The sequence below is a fragment of the Salvelinus namaycush genome, unplaced genomic scaffold (genome assembly GCF_016432855.1).
Source record: "Salvelinus namaycush isolate Seneca unplaced genomic scaffold, SaNama_1.0 Scaffold1074, whole genome shotgun sequence".
Lineage (NCBI taxonomy): Eukaryota > Metazoa > Chordata > Actinopteri > Salmoniformes > Salmonidae > Salvelinus > Salvelinus namaycush.
Genome location: NW_024057758.1, coordinates 1 through 20,611, shown reverse-complemented (window position 1 = coordinate 20,611; position 20,611 = coordinate 1). Strand labels below are relative to the sequence as shown.

At 44.0% G+C, this 20,611-nt stretch overlaps 12 non-coding genes across 12 annotated transcripts; all 12 read left to right on the top strand.

Moving 5' to 3' along the window:
• Nucleotides 1–283: 283 nt before the first annotated feature.
• LOC120035629 lies at nt 284–390 on the top strand. The gene has a single exon (XR_005474246.1). It is a non-coding gene; the product is annotated as a U6 spliceosomal RNA (small nuclear RNA).
• An 833-nt stretch (nt 391–1,223) lies between these two features.
• Nucleotides 1,224–1,330, top strand: LOC120035632. Its single transcript, XR_005474249.1, has one exon. It is a non-coding gene; the product is annotated as a U6 spliceosomal RNA (small nuclear RNA).
• Nucleotides 1,331–3,986: 2,656 nt separating this feature from the next.
• LOC120035633 lies at nt 3,987–4,093 on the top strand. The gene has a single exon (XR_005474250.1). It is a non-coding gene; the product is annotated as a U6 spliceosomal RNA (small nuclear RNA).
• An 839-nt stretch (nt 4,094–4,932) lies between these two features.
• LOC120035622 lies at nt 4,933–5,039 on the top strand. The gene has a single exon (XR_005474240.1). It is a non-coding gene; the product is annotated as a U6 spliceosomal RNA (small nuclear RNA).
• Nucleotides 5,040–5,878: 839 nt separating this feature from the next.
• LOC120035621 lies at nt 5,879–5,985 on the top strand. The gene has a single exon (XR_005474239.1). It is a non-coding gene; the product is annotated as a U6 spliceosomal RNA (small nuclear RNA).
• Nucleotides 5,986–6,824: 839 nt separating this feature from the next.
• Nucleotides 6,825–6,931, top strand: LOC120035620. Its single transcript, XR_005474238.1, has one exon. It is a non-coding gene; the product is annotated as a U6 spliceosomal RNA (small nuclear RNA).
• An 838-nt stretch (nt 6,932–7,769) lies between these two features.
• Nucleotides 7,770–7,876, top strand: LOC120035619. The gene has a single exon (XR_005474237.1). It is a non-coding gene; the product is annotated as a U6 spliceosomal RNA (small nuclear RNA).
• Nucleotides 7,877–8,715: 839 nt separating this feature from the next.
• Nucleotides 8,716–8,822, top strand: LOC120035637. Its single transcript, XR_005474253.1, has one exon. It is a non-coding gene; the product is annotated as a U6 spliceosomal RNA (small nuclear RNA).
• A 5,518-nt stretch (nt 8,823–14,340) lies between these two features.
• Nucleotides 14,341–14,447, top strand: LOC120035636. Its single transcript, XR_005474252.1, has one exon. It is a non-coding gene; the product is annotated as a U6 spliceosomal RNA (small nuclear RNA).
• An 841-nt stretch (nt 14,448–15,288) lies between these two features.
• On the top strand, nt 15,289–15,395 carry LOC120035635. The gene has a single exon (XR_005474251.1). It is a non-coding gene; the product is annotated as a U6 spliceosomal RNA (small nuclear RNA).
• An 839-nt stretch (nt 15,396–16,234) lies between these two features.
• On the top strand, nt 16,235–16,341 carry LOC120035630. Its single transcript, XR_005474247.1, has one exon. It is a non-coding gene; the product is annotated as a U6 spliceosomal RNA (small nuclear RNA).
• An 839-nt stretch (nt 16,342–17,180) lies between these two features.
• Nucleotides 17,181–17,287, top strand: LOC120035618. The gene has a single exon (XR_005474236.1). It is a non-coding gene; the product is annotated as a U6 spliceosomal RNA (small nuclear RNA).
• The last annotated feature ends 3,324 nt before the right edge of the window (nt 17,288–20,611 follow it).

The following is a 20,611-nucleotide window of genomic DNA, read 5'->3' as shown; positions in this document are numbered from 1 at the left end:
AACTAAAAGCAGCAGGTGAGGGGTTAGAGACCAAGAGCCCTGTGAATCATAAAAGGCTTTGTTTTTAAACTACATTTTAGTCTGAGATCATTCTTAAAAAAATCAAAAGTCAATTCTATTTCAAGTTCTACATCAACAAATAAAGTTTAAACATCACAGCAATATTCTAGGGGTGGTTTTTGAGGGTCTGAAGGTCAGTTTGAACCCTGTTTGACCCCAACCATGACCAGAACCATCAGAGGGCTTGTGTCCTATATATGAGGGCCTCTCCTAGGTCTGTATTGTGCTCCCTTTGGCAGCACATATACTAAAATTGGATTGATACAGAGAAGATTAGCATGGCCCCTGCGAAAGGATGACACGCAAATCCGTGAAGCGCTCCTCATTTTCCTCACACGTCGAGAAACTGGAACCAAACAGAGAAGATTGGCCGGTAGTGACCGGAGAAATAAATTTCCCATCCTAGTCTAAGGAGGAGGGGAATTGCTGGCTGAGAGAAGCTCAGTCTACAGTGGAATGAAGCGTTCCTTATTTTGAATTGGGGAGTGAGACAAGGTTGCAGTCTGAGACCAACTTTATTCAACATTTTGAAAATTAATTGGGGAGTTAGGCACGGTTGCAGGCTGAGTTCAACTTTATTCAAAGTTTAGAAATTAATTGGCGAGTGAGACAAGGTTGCACTCTGAGTCCAACTTTATTCAATATATACAAATGAATTGGAGAGAGAGACAGGGTTTAAATTTTAGTCCAGCTGTATTAAACATAACAAACTTGAATGTCACAACATTTAAACAGACATCAAAGTCAGACTCAGACTCTCTCGCTCTCCCTCTACTAATTGGGGAGTTAGTTATACGTATCTTTGGCCAGGCCATGTTGCAGAAAACGGGGGAAGGGTGGGAAGTGGTCGGGGCAGGGGAACAAAGACTTGGGGAGGAGCAACTAAAAGCAGCAGGTGAGGGGTTAGAGACCAAGAGCCCTGTGAATCATAAAAGGCTTTGTTTTTAAACTACATTTTAGTCTGAGATCATTCTTAAAAAAATCAAAAGTCAATTCTATTTCAAGTTCTACATCAACAAATAAAGTTTAAACATCACAGCAATATTCTAGGGGTGGTTTTTGAGGGTCTGAAGGTCAGTTTGAACCCTGTTTGACCCCAACCATGACCAGAACCATCAGAGGGCTTGTGTCCTATATATGAGGGCCTCTCCTAGGTCTGTATTGTGCTCCCTTCGGCAGCACATATACTAAAATTGGATTGATACAGAGAAGATTAGCATGGCCCCTGCGAAAGGATGACATGCAAATCCGTGAAGCGCTCCTCATTTTCCTCACACGTCGAGAAACTGGAACCAAACAGAGAAGATTGGCCGGTAGTGACCGGAGAAATAAATTTCCCATCCTAGTCTAAGGAGGAGGGGAATTGCTGGCTGAGAGAAGCTCAGTCTACAGTGGAATGAAGCGTTCCTTATTTTGAATTGGGGAGTGAGACAAGGTTGCAGTCTGAGACCAACTTTATTCAACATTTTGAAAATTAATTGGGGAGTTAGGCACGGTTGCAGGCTGAGTTCAACTTTATTCAAAGTTTAGAAATTAATTGGCGAGTGAGACAAGGTTGCACTCTGAGTCCAACTTTATTCAATATATACAAATGAATTGGAGAGAGAGACAGGGTTTAAATTTTAGTCCAGCTGTATTAACTTCTCTGGGATAGTTGGGACGCTAGCGTCCCAACTGACAAGCACCCCAACCCCCCCCTCACTGATTAGCATCGCGTCACAATGAAAAAGGAAAATCTAAATATCATTAAATCACAAGTCCAAGACACCAAATGAAAGATACAGATCTTGTGAATAAAGCCACCATTTCAGATTTGTAAAATGTTTTACAGGGAAGACAAAATATGTAAATCTATTAGCTAACCACGTTAGCAAAAGACACCACTTTCCTAACTCCATCAGTTTCTTACTCCATCAGGTGCTATCACCAATTCGGCCAAATAAAGATATTGATAGCCACTAACCAAGAAAAAACCTCATCAGATGACAGTCTGATAACATATTTATTGTATAGGATAGGTTTTGTTAGAAAAATGTGCATATTTCAGGTATAAATCATAGTTTACAATTGCACCCACCATCACAACTCGACTAGAATAAATACAGAGAGCAACGTGTATTACCTAATTACTAATCATAAAACATTTCTTAAAAATACACAGCTCACAGCAATGGAAAGACACAGATCTTGTGAATTCAGACAATATTTCAGATGTTCTAAGTGTTTTACAGCGAAAACACAATAAATCGTTATATTAGCATACCACATATGCAAACGTTACCCGACCATTGATTCAAGCCAAAGAGAGCGATATCGTTATCATCGCCAAAATATATTAATTTTTTCACTAACCTTATCAGAATTCTTCCGATGACACTCCTGTAACATCATATTACAACATACATATAGAGTTTGTTCGAAAATGTGCATATTTAGCCACAAAAAACCGTGGTTATACAATGACAATACTAGCAAAACTAGCCTGAAAATGTCGGTCGCCATCTTTCACAGTGGTCTTGTCTCATGGATAACTATTCATAAACTTGACTAAAAAAATATAAGTTGGACAGCTATCGAAAGACAAATTAGTTCTTAATGCAATCGCTGAATTACATTTCTAAAATTATCCTTACTGTGCAATACAGGGTTCGCCAAGCGAAGCTATACCAAACAAAATGGCGGAATATGCGTTTAAAAATTTTCGACAGAACAACGATTTATCATCTTAAATATTTCTTACTATGAGGTGATCTTCCATCAGAATCTTGGGCAATGTATCCTTTCTTGGGTCTAATCTTCTTTTGGTCGAAAGATGTCCACTGTCCGTCGAAATGCCCACTAACGTTCGACCGGGACCCCGAAACGTGCCCGGCGCTTCAAAGAGCATCACATAGAAATGCCTCAAAATCGCACTAAACGGATATAAATTGCTATAAAACGGTTTAAATTAACTACCTTATGATGTTTTTAACACCTATAACGAGTAAAAACATGACCGGCGCTATATTACTGGCTAAACCAAGGCTTGGAAAAAGGCCAGTCCGACGTCCTTCTTGCGTTGAGCGCAGGGTCCAAAAGAACGCTACTTCCGGTATTTGGTGATTTATAGAGGCCCTGATTGCGCAATCGACTCCATTCAAATTGTCACCACTTACTGACATCTAGAGGAAGGCGTGGGCAGTGTTTGTATCCTCATAGGATTTACAGGGACTTTAAAACTGATCTGGAACCAGAGGCCAAGATTTCTGAAATCTCACACACTGGGAGGAAAAGTGCTGTAGAATGAGTTCTGTTCCACTCAGAGACATAATTCAAACGGCTATAGAAACTAGAGAGTGTTTTCTATCCAATAATAACAATAATATGCATATTGTACGAGCAAGAATTGAGTACTAGGCAGTTTAATTTGGAGACCAATTTTCCCTAAGTCGAAACAGCACCCCCTATATCCCAGAGAGGTTAAACATAACAAACTTGAATGTCACAACATTTAAACAGACATCAAAGTCAGACTCAGACTCTCTCTCTCTCCCTCTACTAATTGGGGAGTTAGTTATACGTATCTTTGGCCAGGCCATGTTGCAGAAAACGGGGGAAGGGTGGGAAGTGGTCGGGGCAGGGGAACAAAGACTTGGGGAGGAGCAACTAAAAGCAGCAGGTGAGGGGTTAGAGACCAAGAGCCCTGTGAATCATAAAAGGCTTTGTTTTTAAACTACATTTTAGTCTGAGATCATTCTTAAAAAAATCAAAAGTCAATTCTATTTCAAGTTCTACATCGACAAATAAAGTTTAAACATCACAGCAATATTCTAGGGGTGGTTTTTGAGGGTCTGAAGGTCAGTTTGAACCCTGTTTGACCCCAACCATGACCAGAACCATCAGAGGGCTTGTGTCCTATATATGAGGGCCTCTCCTAGGTCTGTATTGTGATCGCTTTGGCAGCACATATACTAAAATTGGATTGATACAGAGAAGATTAGCATGGCCCCTGCGAAAGGATGACACGCAAATCCGTGAAGCGCTCCTCATTTTCCTCACACGTCGAGAAACTGGAACCAAACAGAGAAGATTGGCCGGTAGTGACCGGATAAATAAATTTCCCATCCTAGTCTAAGGAGGAGGGGAATTGCTGGCTGAGAGAAGCTCAGTCTACAGTGGAATGAAGCGTTCCTTATTTTGAATTGGGGAGTGAGACAAGGTTGCAGTCTGAGACCAACTTTATTCAACATTTTGAAAATTAATTGGGGAGTTAGGCACGGTTGCAGGCTGAGTTCAACTTTATTCAAAGTTTAGAAATTAATTGGCGAGTGAGACAAGGTTGCACTCTGAGTCCAACTTTATTCAATATATACAAATGAATTGGAGAGAGAGACAGGGTTTAAATTTTAGTCCAGCTGTATTAAACATAACAAACTTGAATGTCACAACATTTAAACAGACATCAAAGTCAGACTCAGACTCTCTCTCTCTCCCTCTACTAATTGGGGAGTTAGTTATACGTATCTTTGGCCAGGCCATGTTGCAGAAAACGGGGGAAGGGTGGGAAGTGGTCGGGGCAGGGGAACAAAGACTTGGGGAGGAGCAACTAAAAGCAGCAGGTGAGGGGTTAGAGACCAAGAGCCCTGTGAATCATAAAAGGCTTTGTTTTTAAACTACATTTTAGTCTGAGATCAATCTTAAAAAAATCAAAAGTCAATTCTATTTCAAGTTCTACATGGACAAATAAAGTTTAAACATCACAGCAATATTCTAGGGGTGGTTTTTGAGGGTCTGAAGGTCAGTTTGAACCCTGTTTGACCCCAACCCCAACCATGACCAGAACCATCAGAGGGCTTGTGTCCTATATATGAGGGCCTCTCCTAGGTCTGTATTGTGCTCGCTTCGGCAGCACATATACTAAAATTGGATCGATACAGAGAAGATTAGCATGGCCCCTGCGAAAGGATGACACGCAAATCCGTGAAGCGCTCCTCATTTTCCTCACACGTCGAGAAACTGGAACCAAACAGAGAAGATTGGTCGGTAGTGACCGGAGAAATAAATTTCCCATCCTAGTCTAAGGAGGAGGGGAATTGCTGGCTGAGAGAAGCTCAGTCTACAGTGGAATGAAGCGTTCCTTATTTTGAATTGGGGAGTGAGACAAGGTTGCAGACTGAGACCAACTTTATTCAACATTTTGAAAATTAATTGGGGAGTTAGGCACGGTTGCAGGCTGAGTTCAACTTTATTCAAAGTTTAGAAATTAATTGGCGAGTGAGACAAGGTTGCACTCTGAGTCCAACTTTATTCAATATATACAAATGAATTGGAGAGAGAGACAGGGTTTAAATTTTAGTCCAGCTGTATTAAACATAACAAACTTGAATGTCACAACATTTAAACAGACATCAAAGTCAGACTCAGACTCTCTCTCTCTCCCTCTACTAATTGGGGAGTTAGTTATACGTATCTTTGGCCAGGCCATGTTGCAGAAAACGGGGGAAGGGTGGGAAGTGGTCGGGGCAGGGGAACAAAGACTTGGGGAGGAGCAACTAAAAGCAGCAGGTGAGGGGTTAGAGACCAAGAGCCCTGTGAATCATAAAAGGCTTTGTTTTTAAACTACATTTTAGTCTGAGATCATTCTTAAAAAAATCAAAAGTCAATTCTATTTCAAGTTCTACATGGACAAATAAAGTTTAAACATCACAGCAATATTCTAGGGGTGGTTTTTGAGGGTCTGAAGGTCAGTTTGAACCCTGTTTGACCCCAACCCCAACCATGACCAGAACCATCAGAGGGCTTGTGTCCTATATATGAGGGCCTCTCCTAGGTCTGTATTGTGCTCGCTTCGGCAGCACATATACTAAAATTGGATCGATACAGAGAAGATTAGCATGGCCCCTGCGAAAGGATGACACGCAAATCCGTGAAGCGCTCCTCATTTTCCTCACACGTCGAGAAACTGGAACCAAACAGAGAAGATTGGTCGGTAGTGACCGGAGAAATAAATTTCCCATCCTAGTCTAAGGAGGAGGGGAATTGCTGGCTGAGAGAAGCTCAGTCTACAGTGGAATGAAGCGTTCCTTATTTTGAATTGGGGAGTGAGACAAGGTTGCAGACTGAGACCAACTTTATTCAACATTTTGAAAATTAATTGGGGAGTTAGGCACGGTTGCAGGCTGAGTTCAACTTTATTCAAAGTTTAGAAATTAATTGGCGAGTGAGACAAGGTTGCACTCTGAGTCCAACTTTATTCAATATATACAAATGAATTGGAGAGAGAGACAGGGTTTAAATTTTAGTCCAGCTGTATTAAACATAACAAACTTGAATGTCACAACATTTAAACAGACATCAAAGTCAGACTCAGACTCTCTCTCTCTCCCTCTACTAATTGGGGAGTTAGTTATACGTATCTTTGGCCAGGCCATGTTGCAGAAAACGGGGGAAGGGTGGGAAGTGGTCGGGGCAGGGGAACAAAGACTTGGGGAGGAGCAACTAAAAGCAGCAGGTGAGGGGTTAGAGACCAAGAGCCCTGTGAATCATAAAAGGCTTTGTTTTTAAACTACATTTTAGTCTGAGATCAATCTTAAAAAAATCAAAAGTCAATTCTATTTCAAGTTCTACATGGACAAATAAAGTTTAAACATCACAGCAATATTCTAGGGGTGGTTTTTGAGGGTCTGAAGGTCAGTTTGAACCCTGTTTGACCCCAACCCCAACCATGACCAGAACCATCAGAGGGCTTGTGTCCTATATATGAGGGCCTCTCCTAGGTCTGTATTGTGCTCGCTTCGGCAGCACATATACTAAAATTGGATCGATACAGAGAAGATTAGCATGGCCCCTGCGAAAGGATGACACGCAAATCCGTGAAGCGCTCCTCATTTTCCTCACACGTCGAGAAACTGGAACCAAACAGAGAAGATTGGCCGGTAGTGACCGGAGAAATAAATTTCCCATCCTAGTCTAAGGAGGAGGGGAATTGTTGGCTGAGAGAAGCTCAGTCTACAGTGGAATGAAGCGTTCCTTATTTTGAATTGGGGAGTGAAACAAGGTTGCAGTCTGAGACCAACTTTATTCAACATTTTGAAAATTAATTGGGGAGTTAGGCACGGTTGCAGGCTGAGTTCAACTTTATTCAAAGTTTAGAAATTAATTGGCGAGTGAGACAAGGTTGCACTCTGAGTCCAACTTTATTCAATATATACAAATGAATTGGAGAGAGAGACAGGGTTTAAATTTTAGTCCAGCTGTATTAAACATAACAAACTTGAATGTCACAACATTTAAACAGACATCAAAGTCAGACTCAGACTCTCTCTCTCTCCCTCTACTAATTGGGGAGTTAGTTATACGTATCTTTGGCCAGGCCATGTTGCAGAAAACGGGGGAAGGGTGGGAAGTGGTCGGGGCAGGGGAACAAAGACTTGGGGAGGAGCAACTAAAAGCAGCAGGTGAGGGGTTAGAGACCAAGAGCCCTGTGAATCATAAAAGGCTTTGTTTTTAAACTACATTTTAGTCTGAGATCATTCTTAAAAAATCAAAAGTCAATTCTATTTCAAGTTCTACATGGACAAATAAAGTTTAAACATCACAGCAATATTCTAGGGGTGGTTTTTGAGGGTCTGAAGGTCAGTTTGAACCCTGTTTGACCCCAACCCCAACCATGACCAGAACCATCAGAGGGCTTGTGTCCTATATATGAGGGCCTCTCCTAGGTCTGTATTGTGCTCGCTTCGGCAGCACATATACTAAAATTGGATCGATACAGAGAAGATTAGCATGGCCCCTGCGAAAGGATGACACGCAAATCCGTGAAGCGCTCCTCATTTTCCTCACACGTCGAGAAACTGGAACCAAACAGAGAAGATTGGTCGGTAGTGACCGGAGAAATAAATTTCCCATCCTAGTCTAAGGAGGAGGGGAATTGCTGGCTGAGAGAAGCTCAGTCTACAGTGGAATGAAGCGTTCCTTATTTTGAATTGGGGAGTGAGACAAGGTTGCAGACTGAGACCAACTTTATTCAACATTTTGAAAATTAATTGGGGAGTTAGGCACGGTTGCAGGCTGAGTTCAACTTTATTCAAAGTTTAGAAATTAATTGGCGAGTGAGACAAGGTTGCACTCTGAGTCCAACTTTATTCAATATATACAAATGAATTGGAGAGAGAGACAGGGTTTAAATTTTAGTCCAGCTGTATTAAACATAACAAACTTGAATGTCACAACATTTAAACAGACATCAAAGTCAGACTCAGACTCTCTCTCTCTCCCTCTACTAATTGGGGAGTTAGTTATACGTATCTTTGGCCAGGCCATGTTGCAGAAAACGGGGGAAGGGTGGGAAGTGGTCGGGGCAGGGGAACAAAGACTTGGGGAGGAGCAACTAAAAGCAGCAGGTGAGGGGTTAGAGACCAAGAGCCCTGTGAATCATAAAAGGCTTTGTTTTTAAACTACATTTTAGTCTGAGATCAATCTTAAAAAAATCAAAAGTCAATTCTATTTCAAGTTCTACATGGACAAATAAAGTTTAAACATCACAGCAATATTCTAGGGGTGGTTTTTGAGGGTCTGAAGGTCAGTTTGAACCCTGTTTGACCCCAACCCCAACCATGACCAGAACCATCAGAGGGCTTGTGTCCTATATATGAGGGCCTCTCCTAGGTCTGTATTGTGCTCGCTTCGGCAGCACATATACTAAAATTGGATCGATACAGAGAAGATTAGCATGGCCCCTGCGAAAGGATGACACGCAAATCCGTGAAGCGCTCCTCATTTTCCTCACACGTCGAGAAACTGGAACCAAACAGAGAAGATTGGCCGGTAGTGACCGGAGAAGATATTGCCCATTGTTCTCTGTCGAAGCAGGAGGGGAAAATGGGGGATTTTGCTGGGTGAGAGGAGGAGTTGGCAGGGGACGCGTCAACAATGCATATTAAGTAGCCATGTGCTTTTGAGCACCAGATCTAAACAGTGATGACAGACACAGAAGCCCAGTATAGGAATTTTAATGATGAAACAGGATGAAATGGAAGATATTTATTAAATTATCAAATCCAATAAACATTAAATAAATGTCAGCAATCTCCATACACAAATTAACACATTCAATGTCAGCAATCTCTTTACACAAATTAACACATTAAATCCAATAAACATTAAATAAATGTCAGCAATCTCTATACACAAATTAACACACCATAATTCACTTGAAGATGTATTGATAAATCATGTTTGATTTGTATATTTTAATGTCTATCGTTTTTTTTAATTTTTATACAGGTTCATCACAATCCTGTCTGTCTGTCTTTGCTATACAGTCTTCTTATTGAACTATGTTAATAAAATGTTCATGTGCATTTTGTTTGGCAACGGACCGATGTTAGTCTGGTGTCTCGCCTCAGAACTGCCTACCATGGGTAACCCTACCAGTAGTCTTATAGACTCCAAACAATATAGCTCTGAGGGTCCTCAACACACACAAGCCTCTACACCGCGCTCAAGGTCTCGGTCCAAGTAGAGGAAAACGGTGAACTATTTACAACAACAAAAACGTCCGACCACCCAGCCAGTGGCTCAGTGTCCTTCACTTCTCCCCTTAGCGTCCTTCATTTCCGCCAGCCACTGGGCCACGGTCTTACCCCCCGCAGCAACAGAGCAGAAAGTCGCGATGCCGAAGCGGCTGTGCCCCGTCTCCCTACGCTTCGGCAACCCGCATTTGGCGCAGACGTAATGCTCACGTTGCCTTCTCTTCCCGGCTGTCCCTTCCTGTGTTTCCTCCGCCATCCTCTTCCTCCTCCAAGCCGTTGTCCTTGGCACTGGAGGAGGTAAAGAGCAGCCCGTCTGTTGTCCTTGGGCTTCGGAGGGGCCTGGAAGTGCGGGGGGTTGTTGCTCCAGGTCGGCTGGCAGAATGGGCGCGTGGGTTGGCTCTCCTTGCTGGGTGGTCTGGCGTGGGACAGGGGGGGGCGGCGTAGGGAAAGGGAAGGGTGCCTTGATTCCCTCCTGCTTGAAGTGGAGGGGCTTGGCTGCAGGGAGGGGCTGGGCGGTGACGCTGGGGGCAGCAGCGAGCCCCATTCCCTGCTGCAGCACCATCCTCTCCCTCTCCTTCTGACGCCGGGAGTACCTGAAACAGGGAGAGAAAAGAAACACAAGCTGTCACACAAATTGTCATTAGTCACATGGCTTTATGTAACAAGTCGTCCATAAGTTAATGTCTTACCATTGACTGATGGTCCTTTGATTCAGCTCAAAGAGACCAGGTCAGTGGTGAGTGTCGACCTCCCAATGCTGTTCCTGGTGAACAGCGTGCGGCCGATCCACCGCTGCTGCTCCTTGGTGAGAGATGAACGCCAACTCTCTGGAAGCAGCAGCTGGGGGAGAGAGTGATGGAGGCGGGGGAGAAGGGATGATAATGTTTCAGAGAAACGGACAGGGAGAGAGTATCCAGGAGACAAGACAACTGTGTCCAATTTGGCTTACTATCTTAACAATGTGGAGTAATTACAGTTGATGAATTTACCTCAGCACTTTCTGAGGAGGGCCTTGGAGGCAGGAAGGACTGCCGGGGCAAATCCTCCTCTTCGCTCTGCCCCCGTGGGGCAGGAGCAGCGACCGGGGCAGGAACCGGGGTAGGAACCGGGGCTTGGTCAGTTGGAGTCAGAGGCTGAGGGAGCGATGGGGGAACCTGTAGGGCTACGGCTTTTGCAGTGACACAGAAATAAATAGGTTAAATGAATGAATGCATAAATAAATAAATGCTTGCATGCATGGACAGACATATTACACATGTAGATAACGGTGATTAAGTTATTAGCACATTCCAACATGCCCAGATGAATATCAATCAGTGATAGGATGTAACAAAACAATGAAATGAAATTAGTGATTTAAATGGAAAAAGGAAAGTTAGGAATACGTGACATACAGGATGACAGCTACAGTGGCAAGATACGTTATTTAGTAGTTCATACATGCAGTGACTCTCCTCTAAACCCAGATGACTCTTACCAATACATTTCCTTGGGCTGATGATAGGAAAAATATTAAAAACACTTTAATATGTCAACAAACTTTAACTGAATAATTTTCAAATGTGCTTTGTCAATTAATAGTGACGTAAAAACATACGTGTGTCTATGTCAGCAGCTGCTTTGACCAGCTCTGCGTCCGATAGATCTGTTGGTGGCAGTGCTGGTCGAGGGAAAGACACCCCTATAGCAAGTGGAGAGAGAAAGGATTAGGAGCTACACAGCTTATCCAAAAAGTTCAAATTATCTTACATGTGTAACTAGACACTCACCTTGAACTGCAGGCTGAGAAGCCATGAGCTTCTTCATCTTCACCTGCAGTTCACCTGGGGTGAGAGAGCGCCTTGACAGGAACGCAGAGATCGCAGGACCAAGAGGCCTTTGAAAACAAAACATAGCATATATGTCATCATTTCCAACTGTGTGGAACAAGTAGAATTATATTTTCCTTTAAGATGATATGTAACACTTACGAAGCCGCACTCTTGGGCCGGGTGGTGCTGGCGGGGGTGGTGCTGGCTGCTGCGGCGGGCCTGGCCACAGCAGCTACCCCCTCCTGGTCTCTGCGCTGAATGTAATCAATCAAGGCGGCCATCGCACTCCCAGGATAACGGGGTGTCTGCGTCCTCATGCTCCTGACATATCTGTGAGATACAGTAGAGGGAACATTTCAGATGTAAAATGTTGCATAAAACACACTGACATGAACAAAGAAAACACAAAAGACACGTGCACCCATTACCTTATCCTGTCTGCACCCGTAGCCTCATACAGGTCCTGCAGCGTGTCCCACTTGTACTTCCCGATGCCAACAAGGGCCTTGCCCCCCTGGCCTGAAATCAGCACGGGAACCAATTAACTATCAGAGCAAAAGAGTTACATCTTACATACAATGAGGAGAATTAAACAAACTCACCTGGCTGGGAGGACAGGACTTTAGCTTCCTCGTGCGCCCGGTTGAACCTGACCATCTCAGCGAAGGCCGGATAGGCGCACGAGTAGCGAGTCAAGGCGTCCTTGTTGGCCATCAGGGGATGCTGGGAAACGCTGCACTCTCGCTCTCTCTCCTTCTGATGCACCGTTACCAGGTGCACCATGTAGCCCACGTCGTTCTCCATCATCCACTTGAAGGTCTGACCCCGGTACTTGCCGAACTGAACCGTGCACTGGCTCAGGACGACCATCTCTGCACCGGGGTCACCTCCCTCGGAGACGACGCGGGCTCGAGCCTCTGCCTCCACTTCCTCCCACTTCTTAGCCCTCACAGGAGGGCCCTGAGCACCCGAGGCAGGGGGGCCGTCAGCGGCCACTTTAACTGCCTGGGGTGTGGCCCTGAGGACCAACTCCTGTGAGGGTGTGAACCGGAACCTAGGAATTTCCATCTTATTGGCAAGAAACAAACTATTATCATGAGTGAGGAGTGCAGCGACAAGCGACAGCATAACCATATTAGGTACATATAAAGGAACTCACGTTTGATTGATATGTCTGCTAGGTTCAACAGTGTGGTGGGGGGTGCCAGGGCAGGGTTAATAACTTAGATGCAGTTACATTCAGTTTAGTTAAATTCATAGAAAGACACGTTTGCCCCAGGTTGTCACATATCATACAATGCATCCAACAACATACACTTCAAATGCATGCCATCAAAAAACGAAGGAAAATAGACATTTAAGTAGTATACAATTCCAACTTTGAGATGATAGAAATTTTAGCTAAGGTTTTATAGGGTTGTCAGCGGTCAAATAAACTTTTGAGATTTTGTAAACCTAGTTTAAAGTAGCTAGCGATATAAACACGTTAAATTACACAGCTTGGGTAGCCCCTGTAGTCAAACAATTCGGTTGCCTAGACGTGCTACTCGTCGGTTATTATCATTTCTTTGCAAACTAAGCGCAATTCCCTCATATATTCATAGGGTATCATCGATTTCTGTCAGGAAAATATTTTACAGCCAATGCTAACAGTGACTATAGCTACAGTAGCTAGCGATCTACAGACGTTGTTAAATTAAACAATTTGGGTAGTCCCTGTAGTTAAACAATTCGGTTGGCTTGACTTGTTATTGTCTTATTTCATCACATTTATACTCGTTGATGTTAAATTCTTTGCAAATTAGGCAAAATTACCTCGGATACTCACCGTGTGTATGCTCAATCAATGGCTGCCTGGAAAAAGATTTTGACGAAGTGACGGTAGGGAACATTTCAGAGGAAGATGATTGGCTGAAAAAATAATGAACAAGATAGGCTGTTCATTGGTTGGTTTTTGCTCTCTTTCTCCAATTTAGAACAAGCTGAAGCTCTGATTGGATATGGCTATTTGGAAAATATTTAGAACATTTAGAACATTTAGAACATTTAGGACAGAGAAGAATGAGCCCCATCAGGCGAAAGGATGACACGCAAATCCGTGAAGCGCTCCTCATTTTCCTCACACGTCGAGAAACTGGAACCAAACAGAGAAGATTGGTCGGTAGTGACCGGAGAAATAAATTTCCCATCCTAGTCTAAGGAGGAGGGGAATTGCTGGCTGAGAGAAGCTCAGTCTACAGTGGAATGAAGCGTTCCTTATTTTGAATTGGGGAGTGAGACAAGGTTGCAGACTGAGACCAACTTTATTCAACATTTTGAAAATTAATTGGGGAGTTAGGCACGGTTGCAGGCTGAGTTCAACTTTATTCAAAGTTTAGAAATTAATTGGCGAGTGAGACAAGGTTGCACTCTGAGTCCAACTTTATTCAATATATACAAATGAATTGGAGAGAGAGACAGGGTTTAAATTTTAGTCCAGCTGTATTAAACATAACAAACTTGAATGTCACAACATTTAAACAGACATCAAAGTCAGACTCAGACTCTCTCTCTCTCCCTCTACTAATTGGGGAGTTAGTTATACGTATCTTTGGCCAGGCCATGTTGCAGAAAACGGGGGAAGGGTGGGAAGTGGTCGGGGCAGGGGAACAAAGACTTGGGGAGGAGCAACTAAAAGCAGCAGGTGAGGGGTTAGAGACCAAGAGCCCTGTGAATCATAAAAGGCTTTGTTTTTAAACTACATTTTAGTCTGAGATCATTCTTAAAAAAATCAAAAGTCAATTCTATTTCAAGTTCTACATGGACAAATAAAGTTTAAACATCACAGCAATATTCTAGGGGTGGTTTTTGAGGGTCTGAAGGTCAGTTTGAACCCTGTTTGACCCCAACCCCAACCATGACCAGAACCATCAGAGGGCTTGTGTCCTATATATGAGGGCCTCTCCTAGGTCTGTATTGTGCTCGCTTCGGCAGCACATATACTAAAATTGGATCGATACAGAGAAGATTAGCATGGCCCCTGCGAAAGGATGACACGCAAATCCGTGAAGCGCTCCTCATTTTCCTCACACGTCGAGAAACTGGAACCAAACAGAGAAGATTGGCCGGTAGTGACCGGAGAAATAAATTTCCCATCCTAGTCTAAGGAGGAGGGGAATTGCTGGCTGAGAGAAGCTCAGTCTACAGTGGAATGAAGCGTTCCTTATTTTGAATTGGGGAGTGAGAACAAGGTTGCAGTACTGAGACCAACTTTATTCAACATTTTGAAAATTAATTGGGGAGTTAGGCACGGTTGCAGGCTGAGTTCAACTTTATTCAAAGTTTAGAAATTAATTGGCGAGTGAGACAAGGTTGCACTCTGAGTCCAACTTTATTCAATATATACAAATGAATTGGAGAGAGAGACAGGGTTTAAATTTTAGTCCAGCTGTATTAAACATAACAAACTTGAATGTCACAACATTTAAACAGACATCAAAGTCAGACTCAGACTCTCTCTCTCTCCCTCTACTAATTGGGGAGTTAGTTATACGTATCTTTGGCCAGGCCATGTTGCAGAAAACGGGGGAAGGGTGGGAAGTGGTCGGGGCAGGGGAACAAAGACTTGGGGAGGAGCAACTAAAAGCAGCAGGTGAGGGGTTAGAGACCAAGAGCCCTGTGAATCATAAAAGGCTTTGTTTTTAAACTACATTTTAGTCTGAGATCATTCTTAAAAAAATCAAAAGTCAATTCTATTTCAAGTTCTACATGGACAAATAAAGTTTAAACATCACAGCAATATTCTAGGGGTGGTTTTTGAGGGTCTGAAGGTCAGTTTGAACCCTGTTTGACCCCAACCCCAACCATGACCAGAACCATCAGAGGGCTTGTGTCCTATATATGAGGGCCTCTCCTAGGTCTGTATTGTGCTCGCTTCGGCAGCACATATACTAAAATTGGATCGATACAGAGAAGATTAGCATGGCCCCTGCGAAAGGATGACACGCAAATCCGTGAAGCGCTCCTCATTTTCCTCACACGTCGAGAAACTGGAACCAAACAGAGAAGATTGGTCGGTAGTGACCGGAGAAATAAATTTCCCATCCTAGTCTAAGGAGGAGGGGAATTGCTGGCTGAGAGAAGCTCAGTCTACAGTGGAATGAAGCGTTCCTTATTTTGAATTGGGGAGTGAGACAAGGTTGCAGACTGAGACCAACTTTATTCAACATTTTGAAAATTAATTGGGGAGTTAGGCACGGTTGCAGGCTGAGTTCAACTTTATTCAAAGTTTAGAAATTAATTGGCGAGTGAGACAAGGTTGCACTCTGAGTCCAACTTTATTCAATATATACAAATGAATTGGAGAGAGAGACAGGGTTTAAATTTTAGTCCAGCTGTATTAAACATAACAAACTTGAATGTCACAACATTTAAACAGACATCAAAGTCAGACTCAGACTCTCTCTCTCTCCCTCTACTAATTGGGGAGTTAGTTATACGTATCTTTGGCCAGGCCATGTTGCAGAAAACGGGGGAAGGGTGGGAAGTGGTCGGGGCAGGGGAACAAAGACTTGGGGAGGAGCAACTAAAAGCAGCAGGTGAGGGGTTAGAGACCAAGAGCCCTGTGAATCATAAAAGGCTTTGTTTTTAAACTACATTTTAGTCTGAGATCATTCTTAAAAAAATCAAAAGTCAATTCTATTTCAAGTTCTACATGGACAAATAAAGTTTAAACATCACAGCAATATTCTAGGGGTGGTTTTTGAGGGTCTGAAGGTCAGTTTGAACCCTGTTTGACCCCAACCCCAACCATGACCAGAACCATCAGAGGGCTTGTGTCCTATATATGAGGGCCTCTCCTAGGTCTGTATTGTGCTCGCTTCGGCAGCACATATACTAAAATTGGATCGATACAGAGAAGATTAGCATGGCCCCTGCGAAAGGATGACACGCAAATCCGTGAAGCGCTCCTCATTTTCCTCACACGTCGAGAAACTGGAACCAAACAGAGAAGATTGGTCGGTAGTGACCGGAGAAATAAATTTCCCATCCTAGTCTAAGGAGGAGGGGAATTGCTGGCTGAGAGAAGCTCAGTCTACAGTGGAATGAAGCGTTCCTTATTTTGAATTGGGGAGTGAGACAAGGTTGCAGACTGAGACCAACTTTATTCAACATTTTGAAAATTAATTGGGGAGTTAGGCACGGTTGCAGGCTGAGTTCAACTTTATTCAAAGTTTAGAAATTAATTGGCGAGTGAGACAAGGTTGCACTCTGAGTCCAACTTTATTCAATATATACAAATGAATTGGAGAGAGAGACAGGGTTTAAATTTTAGTCCAGCTGTATTAAACATAACAAACTTGAATGTCACAACATTTAAACAGACATCAAAGTCAGACTCAGACTCTCTCTCTCTCCCTCTACTAATTGGGGAGTTAGTTATACGTATCTTTGGCCAGGCCATGTTGCAGAAAACGGGGGAAGGGTGGGAAGTGGTCGGGGCAGGGGAACAAAGACTTGGGGAGGAGCAACTAAAAGCAGCAGGTGAGGGGTTAGAGACCAAGAGCCCTGTGAATCATAAAAGGCTTTGTTTTTAAACTACATTTTAGTCTGAGATCAATCTTAAAAAAATCAAAAGTCAATTCTATTTCAAGTTCTACATGGACAAATAAAGTTTAAACATCACAGCAATATTCTAGGGGTGGTTTTTGAGGGTCTGAAGGTCAGTTTGAACCCTGTTTGACCCCAACCCCAACCATGACCAGAACCATCAGAGGGCTTGTGTCCTATATATGAGGGCCTCTCCTAGGTCTGTATTGTGCTCGCTTCGGCAGCACATATACTAAAATTGGATCGATACAGAGAAGATTAGCATGGCCCCTGCGAAAGGATGACACGCAAATCCGTGAAGCGCTCCTCATTTTCCTCACACGTCGAGAAACTGGAACCAAACAGAGAAGATTGGCCGGTAGTGACCGGAGAAGATATTGCCCATTGTTCTCTGTCGAAGCAGGAGGGGAAAATGGGGGATTTTGCTGGGTGAGAGGAGGAGTTGGCAGGGACGCGTCAACAATGCATATTAAGTAGCCATGTGCTTTTGAGCACCAGATCTAAACAGTGATGACAGACACAGAAGCCCAGTATAGGAATTTTAATGATGAAACAGGATGAAATGGAAGATATTTATTAAATTATCAAATCCAATAAACATTAAATAAATGTCAGCAATCTCCATACACAAATTAACACATTCAATGTCAGCAATCTCTTTACACAAATTAACACATTAAATCCAATAAACATTAAATAAATGTCAGCAATCTCTATACACAAATTAACACACCATAATTCACTTGAAGATGTATTGATAAATCATGTTTGATTTGTATATTTTAATGTCTATCGTTTTTTTTTATTTTTATACAGGTTCATCACAATCCTGTCTGTCTGTCTTTGCTATACAGTCTTCTTATTGAACTATGTTAATAAAATGTTCATGTGCATTTTGTTTGGCAACGGACCGATGTTAGTCTGGTGTCTCGCCTCAGAACTGCCTACCATGGGTAACCCTACCAGTAGTCTTATAGACTCCAAACAATATAGCTCTGAGGGTCCTCAACACACACAAGCCTCTACACCGCGCTCAAGGTCTCGGTCCAAGTAGAGGAAAACGGTGAACTATTTACAACAACAAAAACGTCCGACCACCCAGCCAGTGGCTCAGTGTCCTTCACTTCTCCCCTTAGCGTCCTTCATTTCCGCCAGCCACTGGGCCACGGTCTTACCCCCCGCAGCAACAGAGCAGAAAGTCGCGATGCCGAAGCGGCTGTGCCCCGTCTCCCTACGCTTCGGCAACCCGCATTTGGCGCAGACGTAATGCTCACGTTGCCTTCTCTTCCCGGCTGTCCCTTCCTGTGTTTCCTCCGCCATCCTCTTCCTCCTCCAAGCCGTTGTCCTTGGCACTGGAGGAGGTAAAGAGCAGCCCGTCTGTTGTCCTTGGGCTTCGGAGGGGCCTGGAAGTGCGGGGGGTTGTTGCTCCAGGTCGGCTGGCAGAATGGGCGCGTGGGTTGGCTCTCCTTGCTGGGTGGTCTGGCGTGGGACAGGGGGGGGGCGGCGTAGGGAAAGGGAAGGGTTGCCTTGATTCCCTCCTGCTTGAAGTGGAGGGGCTTGGCTGCAGGGAGGGGCTGGGCGGTGACGCTGGGGGGCAGCAGCGAGCCCCATTCCCTGCTGCAGCACCATCCTCTCCCTCCTCCTTCTGACGCCGGGAGTACCTGAAACAGGGAGAGAAAAGAAACACAAGCTGTCACACAAATTGTCATTAGTCACATGGCTTTATGTAACAAGTCGTCCATAAGTTAATGTCTTACCATTGACTGATGGTCCTTTGATTCAGCTCAAAGAGACCAGGTCAGTGGTGAGTGTCGACCTCCCAATGCTGTTCCTGGTGAACAGCGTGCGGCCGATCCACCGCTGCTGCTCCTTGGTGAGAGATGAACGCCAACTCTCTGGAAGCAGCAGCTGGGGGAGAGAGTGATGGAGGCGGGGGAGAAGGGATGATAATGTTTCAGAGAAACGGACAGGGAGAGAGTATCCAGGAGACAAGACAACTGTGTCCAATTTGGCTTACTATCTTAACAATGTGGAGTAATTACAGTTGATGAATTTACCTCAGCACTTTCTGAGGAGGGCCTTGGAGGCAGGAAGGACTGCCGGGGCAAATCCTCCTCTTCGCTCTGCCCCCGTGGGGCAGGAGCAGCGACCGGGGCAGGAACCGGGGTAGGAACCGGGGCTTGGTCAGTTGGAGTCAGAGGCTGAGGGAGCGATGGGGGAACCTGTAGGGCTACGGCTTTTGCAGTGACACAGAAATAAATAGGTTAAATGAATGAATGCATAAATAAATAAATGCTTGCATGCATGGACAGACATATTACACATGTAGATAACGGTGATTAAGTTATTAGCACATTCCAACATGCCCAGATGAATATCAATCAGTGATAGGATGTAACAAAACAATGAAATGAAATTAGTGATTTAAATGGAAAAAGGAAAGTTAGGAATACGTGACATACAGGATGACAGCTACAGTGGCAAGATACGTTATTTAGTAGTTCATACATGCAGTGACTCTCCTCTAAACCCAGATGACTCTTACCAATACATTTCCTTGGGCTGATGATAGGAAAAATATTAAAAACACTTTAATATGTCAACAAACTTTAACTGAATAATTTTCAAATGTGCTTTGTCAATTAATAGTGACGTAAAAACATACGTGTGTCTATGTCAGCAGCTGCTTTGACCAGCTCTGCGTCCGATAGATCTGTTGGTGGCAGTGCTGGTCGAGGGAAAGACACCCCTATAGCAAGTGGAGAGAGAAAGGATTAGGAGCTACACAGCTTATCCAAAAAGTTCAAATTATCTTACATGTGTAACTAGACACTCACCTTGAACTGCAGGCTGAGAAGCCATGAGCTTCTTCATCTTCACCTGCAGTTCACCTGGGGTGAGAGAGCGCCTTGACAGGAACGCAGAGATCGCAGGACCAAGAGGCCTTTGAAAACAAAACATAGCATATATGTCATCATTTCCAACTGTGTGGAACAAGTAGAATTATATTTTCCTTTAAGATGATATGTAACACTTACGAAGCCGCACTCTTGGGCCGGGTGGTGCTGGCGGGGGTGGTGCTGGCTGCTGCGGCGGGCCTGGCCACAGCAGCTACCCCCTCCTGGTCTCTGCGCTGAATGTAATCAATCAAGGCGGCCATCGCACTCCCAGGATAACGGGGTGTCTGCGTCCTCATGCTCCTGACATATCTGTGAGATACAGTAGAGGGAACATTTCAGATGTAAAATGTTGCATAAAACACACTGACATGAACAAAGAAAACACAAAAGACACGTGCACCCATTACCTTATCCTGTCTGCACCCGTAGCCTCATACAGGTCCTGCAGCGTGTCCCACTTGTACTTCCCGATGCCAACAAGGGCCTTGCCCCCCTGGCCTGAAATCAGCACGGGAACCAATTAACTATCAGAGCAAAAGAGTTACATCTTACATACAATGAGGAGAATTAAACAAACTCACCTGGCTGGGAGGACAGGACTTTAGCTTCCTCGTGCGCCCGGTTGAACCTGACCATCTCAGCGAAGGCCGGATAGGCGCACGAGTAGCGAGTCAAGGCGTCCTTGTTGGCCATCAGGGGATGCTGGGAAACGCTGCACTCTCGCTCTCTCCTTCTGATC